Source organism: Callospermophilus lateralis, chromosome 1, assembly GCF_048772815.1.
Source record: "Callospermophilus lateralis isolate mCalLat2 chromosome 1, mCalLat2.hap1, whole genome shotgun sequence".
Classification (NCBI taxonomy): domain Eukaryota; kingdom Metazoa; phylum Chordata; class Mammalia; order Rodentia; family Sciuridae; genus Callospermophilus; species Callospermophilus lateralis.
In genome coordinates, this window is record NC_135305.1 from 142034862 (window position 1) to 142042306 (window position 7445).

Sequence of the window (7445 nt, forward strand, 5' to 3'; positions counted from 1 at the left end):
TTTAGCTGTTTCACTGTTTTGAAATTTAAAGCATTGTGAATTCGCTGCCCTCCTGCCTCAAATACAGGAAATGTTAATATTTGAGATCCTGTCTCAGGATCCCATCTATCGACTGTGGGGGTTGGGGGCCTCCCAGCATATGGAAGTGGCCTTGTTTGTTGGACACTTACGCCCTCTGGTGATAGAAAAGTGTTGGTTGCAGTCTCCTGTTGTAACTTTCCCCCTGATGGCTTTTTCTGCTCTAAACGTTCTTCCTCTGTCTGACTAGCTTGAGAGACCTTCTCTTTTACTTGAATTTTTTTCCTGTGTCTGACTAGCTCGTGAGACCTTCTCTTTTAATTGAATTTTTCTACTATAACTATAATACGACCCAACAAGATAACACCTAACAGAACTGAAACAGAGTGAAACAAAATTGGAACAACAACAAAAAATCATTATAATAGCCTCCTGAAATGTCCATCCGTCCTTTCTCCCTATCTGTTTCTCAGATGTGAGCAGTTTTTCTTCTATCTTACACATCTCCAGGGTGTGAAGCAAAACAAAAGAAGAATCTTAAAATGGCTACCCATCCTCTCGCCCTGCCCTCAGGGGCAAGCAGTTTACCTTATCACTTACCCTCAGTCGTTCTGTGGGAGCCACCAAATGCTGCAGTCTGGATGGGCACAATTCAGGAGCCACTTGTCAAAATAAATGAACTTTATTTTTAGAACACACACACCACACCACACAGCTCCTCAGGAAAAACCCTAAGAACCCAACTGCCAGTGTAACATTTTAGGAGTTATAGCCCCAAGCTATGTCCCAGTTCCATGGAAACCCTCAATTATCTGGACTCCTTGGAATCCAGACTCAGGGACTGTCACTTTCATTAGTGGTAGGCAGCCCAGAAGGGTCCTGTGGGCAGAGGCTGCAATGACAGTGCCAGGACAATGTGTGAGTTTGAAATGAGCACTTCCTATGCTACTTCTTTTCCTAACAAGTGGATTCTTCCATAGTGAAGAGAAATATATGCTGGTAATATCTTGGTGAAGTGTTTTCTCAGGACAGATAGCACCTTCCATGAATGACCCAATGTACTGGTCATTTCTCAGGGATTTCACCTTTTTCTCATGAAATGCCAGGTCTATCGGGGGCTGCCTCCAGCACAACTGCAGCTGGATCTAAGGGGATAGGGGTAAATCAGGAAAGGATTTTTGCACAAGCTGTGTCACAGTGTTTTTGTGTTTGGTAAAGGAACCGGCTGACAATCCTGGGTGAGTGACGCCTTACCCCACTTTCTTTGTTATCCCTAAGGATTTTAAGAGTTTCCTTCTGGTTGTATTGTGCCTTGTCTCAGGCTGGGGTTAATTATTCGTCATGGATTTGAGCCCTGGGGCACTGAATTCTTGCTTCTTGGTTAAGACCCCATAAAAACTCAAGTAGTACCCAGGACCCTTCAACTCTGACATCAGAGGAAAGAAACTTGACAGGATAACTTTTGGATACTCAGCTGTCTTTCTCTTAGTTAGTGCCATATATTTTCCCTCAGATGTTCTGGGTTGTTCTGTCTTTCATTGGCCTAAGCCCTGTCTGATGAGCTGTGTGAGCATGTGCACTGAGGCACTATCTTATGGGGAAGAAGGACCAGGCACTATGAGGTGCTGAAATTGGTTGAATTAGAAAAGAAATGGAACACCTAAAGCTGGGAAATCAGAGGTCAGAATATCATGTGCCCAAGGCTGTGAGACTCAGAATACAGAACCAGACAAGTAGGAGTTACAAGGGACCCTTAAGTCACCATGAGTTTCTAGGTAAAGGACCCAGAGCCACAATGAGACTCATGAAACTTAGTCAAGATAAAGAAAGGAGGAGAAGACCGTATATATAATGCTGGGTACAGATTCACTGAACGACATGATATGGCAAAGTGAGCTCCTCAGAAGTATAGGATCCTGAACTCATAGAAAATATTTGCCAGTGCAGAAAACCAACATATCTGCCCTGTGGAAAAGAACCCTTACCTTGAGGCCCTGCCAGAAAGACAGACTATTACACAGTGCAGAGACTCAAGAGGAGACTCATTGAGGTGAAATGGGCTCCTTAGTAAAAACCCTGTCTCTCAGCGCCAAGGAATCAGGTAAGAACTGATCCTTATTGGAATACACTGAAATACCAGGGAGCTCAGAGGACAGATAGAGACCACACATGGAACAACAAGATGTAGGGGTAATCAGAACAGGAAGGCAAGGGTAACATATTTGTGTGCAAGGCAATAGTTTAAGAGGTGCTAGGTAAGGTGATTACACAATTTTCCTGGGTGGTTTAAAGTGTAGTAACAGACTGTAGTTTAAGGAATTGCCCCAGACAATCTCTATATCCCACAGTCTCCAACAGACTCCTTAACCAAGGTGACTCTCCTCACACACTTAGCATAGGGACCCCCCTTGGTGTACACTAGAACACTGATCCCTTTTGCCTGCTCCATCTTGCAGGTCAACCCAAGGATGGGTTCTCACTTACCCTGTTATCACCCTCCTCTTAGGAGCTCCAGAGCAACAAGGCCTCACTGGTGTGTCTGATCAACAATTTCTACCCAGGTCCATGACCATGTCCTGGAACAGAGGTGGCACTAAGGTCACCCTGGGAGTGGAGAACACTCAGCCCTCCAAACAGAGCAACAACAAATACATGGCCAGAAGCTACCTGACCCTGACAGCAGATGAAATGATCTCATAAGACATACCCCTGCCAGGTCACTCCTGAGGGGAGCACAGTAGAGAATAGTGTGTCCCCCGCACAGTGTTCCAAGGATCTAAACCCTCACTCCAACCTGATCTGAAAACCCCAGGGAAGCTTCTCTCCTCCCACCCCGACCATCCCAGCCATTCTCCCTCAAACCAGAAAACCCTCAATGAACATCCTCCTTTTCAACCAAAACACATGCTCCTGCTTATTTTAGATTACACACTTCCCATCTTAACTTTGGCCATCCCATCAGGTGTACACAATTAGACCTTGAGTCCAAATGTCCAGGAAGTACTTTTGATATTTCCCTGGTATATGCTTTAACTCTCACCCAAACTCCACAGAATTTTCTATAGCAACGTAATGGCTGTCAGCAGGAACCCAGCCTGCATATTTTCACCTATACACCCTGTGCTTGCTCCTCTTGTGCAGACTTGTTCACCTCCCCACTCCCAGAATCAGTCTCTCCTTGGATCCCCAAGGCCTCCAGGAGAATGTGTGAGTTCCCTTCCCTGGGACATTCTGAATGTAAATTCATCCTTGAATGTCCTTCCATCTCCCGTCTAAGCCCACATCACAGAGGCCATCCCTTTTATGTCTCCCTTCCCCCACCTGCAATCCCTGACATTACAGCCTAGAGTCACTTGTCCTTCATTCCATGTCCATCTCCTACCTCCCCAAGACACAGTCTTGGTCCCCATAATCCCTCTGTATAGCACTCACTGAAAGGAATTCTTGACCCCTAGATTCTTTTTACTTACTCCACATTCTTCTCTGTGTTCCCTATTTGGTTATTTTACCTTTTTCAAAGCCATTCAGAGACATGGGTCAGCTCTATTCTTTACTGTACCCTATGGCTATCTCAATAGTTCTCTGTCTTTAGTTCTTCATATTCAGCAGTTCATGGCTAGTCAATGAGTGCTCCAGATTACAGTCAAGTATTGGATTCCAGCCTTACATCTTGCATCAGTCTTTGAACTGACTCCTCTCATTAGGAGCTCTGTGTTAGTTCTATTAAACAGGTTATTGTCCTGGCATCCCCACACAGTAGGGACCTGAGCTATGAGACAAATAAATGTGCACATGAAATCCCATTCATGCACCCACATATGTTACAGACCTAAGCACTTATAAACACATTCTGTATTTTACATCCTTCTGGAGTTTAAAATGGGCACCCAGGACCCTCCTACATGCCTCAGTTTCACACAGATCTCCCGCTCCACTTTCACTCTGATATAAAAAACCCTCTCTCTTTTTGCCCAATACATTCCCCAAGATGAGCTGAGCTGGAGACACAACCCCTTTCTAGACCAGACATTAGCAATGAAACCAGATGTGAGGTACATTTATGTCTTCTCCCTTTCCTTTAGGTGGATGGATTCTATGTAACCAACACTGTGTGATTCCATGGAAGGAGGGGCCACCTCTTGCCACTCTCTCCTGTATTGTACCTGTCCTCTAAATAGGTGGCTAGCCCCTGGATTCAAAGTATAGCTATAGGTGTGTCTGGTCCTGGTGATAGGAATGACTGGATTTCAGGTCTGCATTCCTGTGTTATGTGTGCAAAAGAAGCACCTAGCTAACCATCCTTGCTGAATCTTTTTCTTTCCATCCTCTTTGGGGTTCAGGGTGAAATGTAGCTAGATTTTTCTCTCTTTTCTGTCTTGTGAGCACTGAAGTCTAAATTTATCTGGAGGTCTGTAAAGTTTCTCTTCCTTATTTGGCCCCTCACCTCCTCCAATACATCCAATTTTTCAGGTACCTTTTGGCACAGGATAGGATGATTCAAGTGACCCCTTCTTTCTGTTTAGTCAGGCTTCACTGTGATTCCATCTTTCTCTCCAGTGAACAAATTTCCCTGAATGGGTGAATGGATGTCTACTTATTCCCTTTGGGTCTCTTATGCTTAGGGCCCAAGGGAATAGGGCAGTTAGGTTGGGCTCCCAAGACTATCAGGTGTAGGAGGGATGAAGGGAAGTGCTCAAAGGATCAGTCTCCCAAAGTCTTGGCTATGGGACTGCCTTCAACATAGAGAGGGAATCTCTCAGACTGGGACTCAAAGAGATAGTGGAGGAAATAGAAGGAAGTAAGAATGCAGAAAAAATCCTTTGAGAAGATGGACATATAGTCAGGTATAATGGCACATGCCTGTAATCCCAAAATTCAGGAGGCTAAGGCAGGAGGATCACAAATTCAAAGCCAGCATGAACAAATTAGCTAGGCCCTAACAACTTAGCAAGACCCTATCTCCAAATTTAAAAACAAAAATAATAGAGGTGGCTCTGTGGTTAAGCCCATTTGGGTTTAATTGCTGGTAGGGGAGAGGGAGGGAGACAAAGGTGGGCATAACTGCTGAGTACCACCACCTTCCTCAGCACAAGCAGGAAAACATAGACATGATGGAGCTCAGGACACATAGGCCCAAATGTGGGCATCTTCCCATCCTATAACTGAAGGAGAGACACCAAAAAGAATTTCCTGACCAGAGACTACTGAAAAACGACAGGTGACAGAGACAGTCATGTGTCAGGCAGGACCTCCTAGGATGTTAGGGTCTGTAAACAAGTCAGGATGGCGCCTGGCATTTTGCCAGAGGGAGTGGTTTGTGAAGTAGTGCCAGGGAGCCATTAAGTGTGGAGATTCCTTATTGGTTGACTGCTGTATCTAGTTTATGTTAATTAAGATAAGCTGTGTGTAATGTATATATACCTCTCCTGTCCTACAATAAAGTGCTCCTACTCCTGCTGTATCAATGTACACAAGTTGTTCGTCACCCCCCGCCCTGGTTATTTTGCTGCAGCCAGACTGCAGCAGATGGTGGCCCATATGGGGAGCCCCGGGACACTCAGGGGTAAGTGACAAAAAAAAGCTGCCAGTCCCTAGATAGGACGGGAGCAAATCTGCTCATCCCTAGGCAGATAGTGTGAGAGGAAACATGGCTACTTTGAGAAAATGGAGAAGATTGATACAGTATGTTTGTGTCTTGTTTTGTCTTGAAATGTTGTATTGTCTTTGTGATGAAAATATGGAAGGGGTGTTAAGTAAATTACTAAGAGAAGAAGGCACCCGAATGGAACCAAGAGCAGTTAGAGCATGTATTGATAAAAGCCCAGGAACTCTAGCCAGAAAGAAAAAGAAAGTTCAGAAGAAAAAGGATTATCAGGAAAATGGTTGCAGCAAAAGGCTATTACTAAATACTTTTTGTTACCGGAGGGTGCGTGAATCCGCTTGGCGGCTGGCATGTGTGTGAGCCGGTCATGGTGCAGCAAGAACTTTCCAAGTGGTGGCAGCCTGCTCTTCCCCGCCCCCTGCCCAGGGAGTGGGACGCCACTTTGAGAGCCCAAATCCAAACCTGACCCAGAGGCACAGTCTCGCAGGCTCTTGCTCCCTGTGCCCGGAAGCAGTTTGAGTCCGGGACTCTCCCCAGGGCCATCTGGGGCTGTCAGGGATGCTGCAGGTGGAAGAAGGCCTGCATCCCTGAAGATTGATCATTTCCAAGGCCAGTAACTACAATGGTTCTCCCACACCTGGAAGCTAATGAGTAATGATCACCATTAAGGCTTATTTCAAATGTAAAAAAAACCTTGAGATAATGTACTTAATTGTTCAGAAGGTTGTTTTCTTAGTGCCTGCTGGAACGCTACAGGATTTTCTTTAGCCATCCAGAGTTCCTGTCTTCGTCCCAGTGCCAGTGAAGACAAAAATGGAAGAATTTCCAGTGTTGCTGAGAACCGGAGGAGACTTCGGATCAAGCTAGCTGCCTGCAGAACTTACCTGGACTGTGAACTTACCTGGACTGTGATTTACTTGGACTGTGAGTTAATCTATTGAGACACTGCTTTACCTGGACTGAGACAACAAACTGTAGTCTACAACAAATTGTAAGTTGGTATCTTTGCTAACGGTGTCTTTGCTGGTATAATTTTTCCAAGGGCTTCTTGCATGGAGCCATCAATTGGCTTGGTATTGTGGCATTTTGTATCCTCCCCTTCTGCTTGTAGCCGATTATTTATGGTGTTTGTGTAAAAACCACTATGGTTGTTATTTAAATTAAACAAAAGGGGGAAATGTTAGGGTCTGTAAACAAGTCAGGATGGCACCTGGCATTTTGCCAGAGGGAGTGGTTTGTGAAGTAATGCCAGGGAACCATTAAGTGTGGAGATTCCTTATTGGTTGACTGCTGTATCTAGTTTATGTTAATTAAGATAAGCTGTGTATAATGTATATATACCCCTCCTGTCCTACAATAAAGGGCTCCTACTCCTGCTGTATCAATGTACACAAGTTGTTCGTCAACCCCCGCCCTGGTTATTTTGCTGCAGCCGGACTGCGGCACTAGGACAGAGAAATCTTCACCTCCTAGGACAGAGGTATGAAGGGAGGCCTCTTAGAACTAACATAAACCCAATCTCTACACAAGAAAGACTCCAGAAACTGAAGGCCTCAATCCACTGGACTCTCTGGAATTCAGAATCTGAGTCTCACACTCCCTCTCCCTCAAAGGCCACCCTACAAGCTTCTCTACAGGGAGATTGAGCAGGGTCTTCAATGATGGTGCTTTGTTGATCAGAAATTGTTCTCTATCTCTTTTCCTCTTAACTCACATTAATATGCAACTTTCCTGAGATGTAGTTTCCTTTCTGTGTAGTGGGGAAAATTCTGGCACCAGGAGGAAAGCAACCAAGAGAAGAAGTTCACAGTCTCTTGGAGCATCA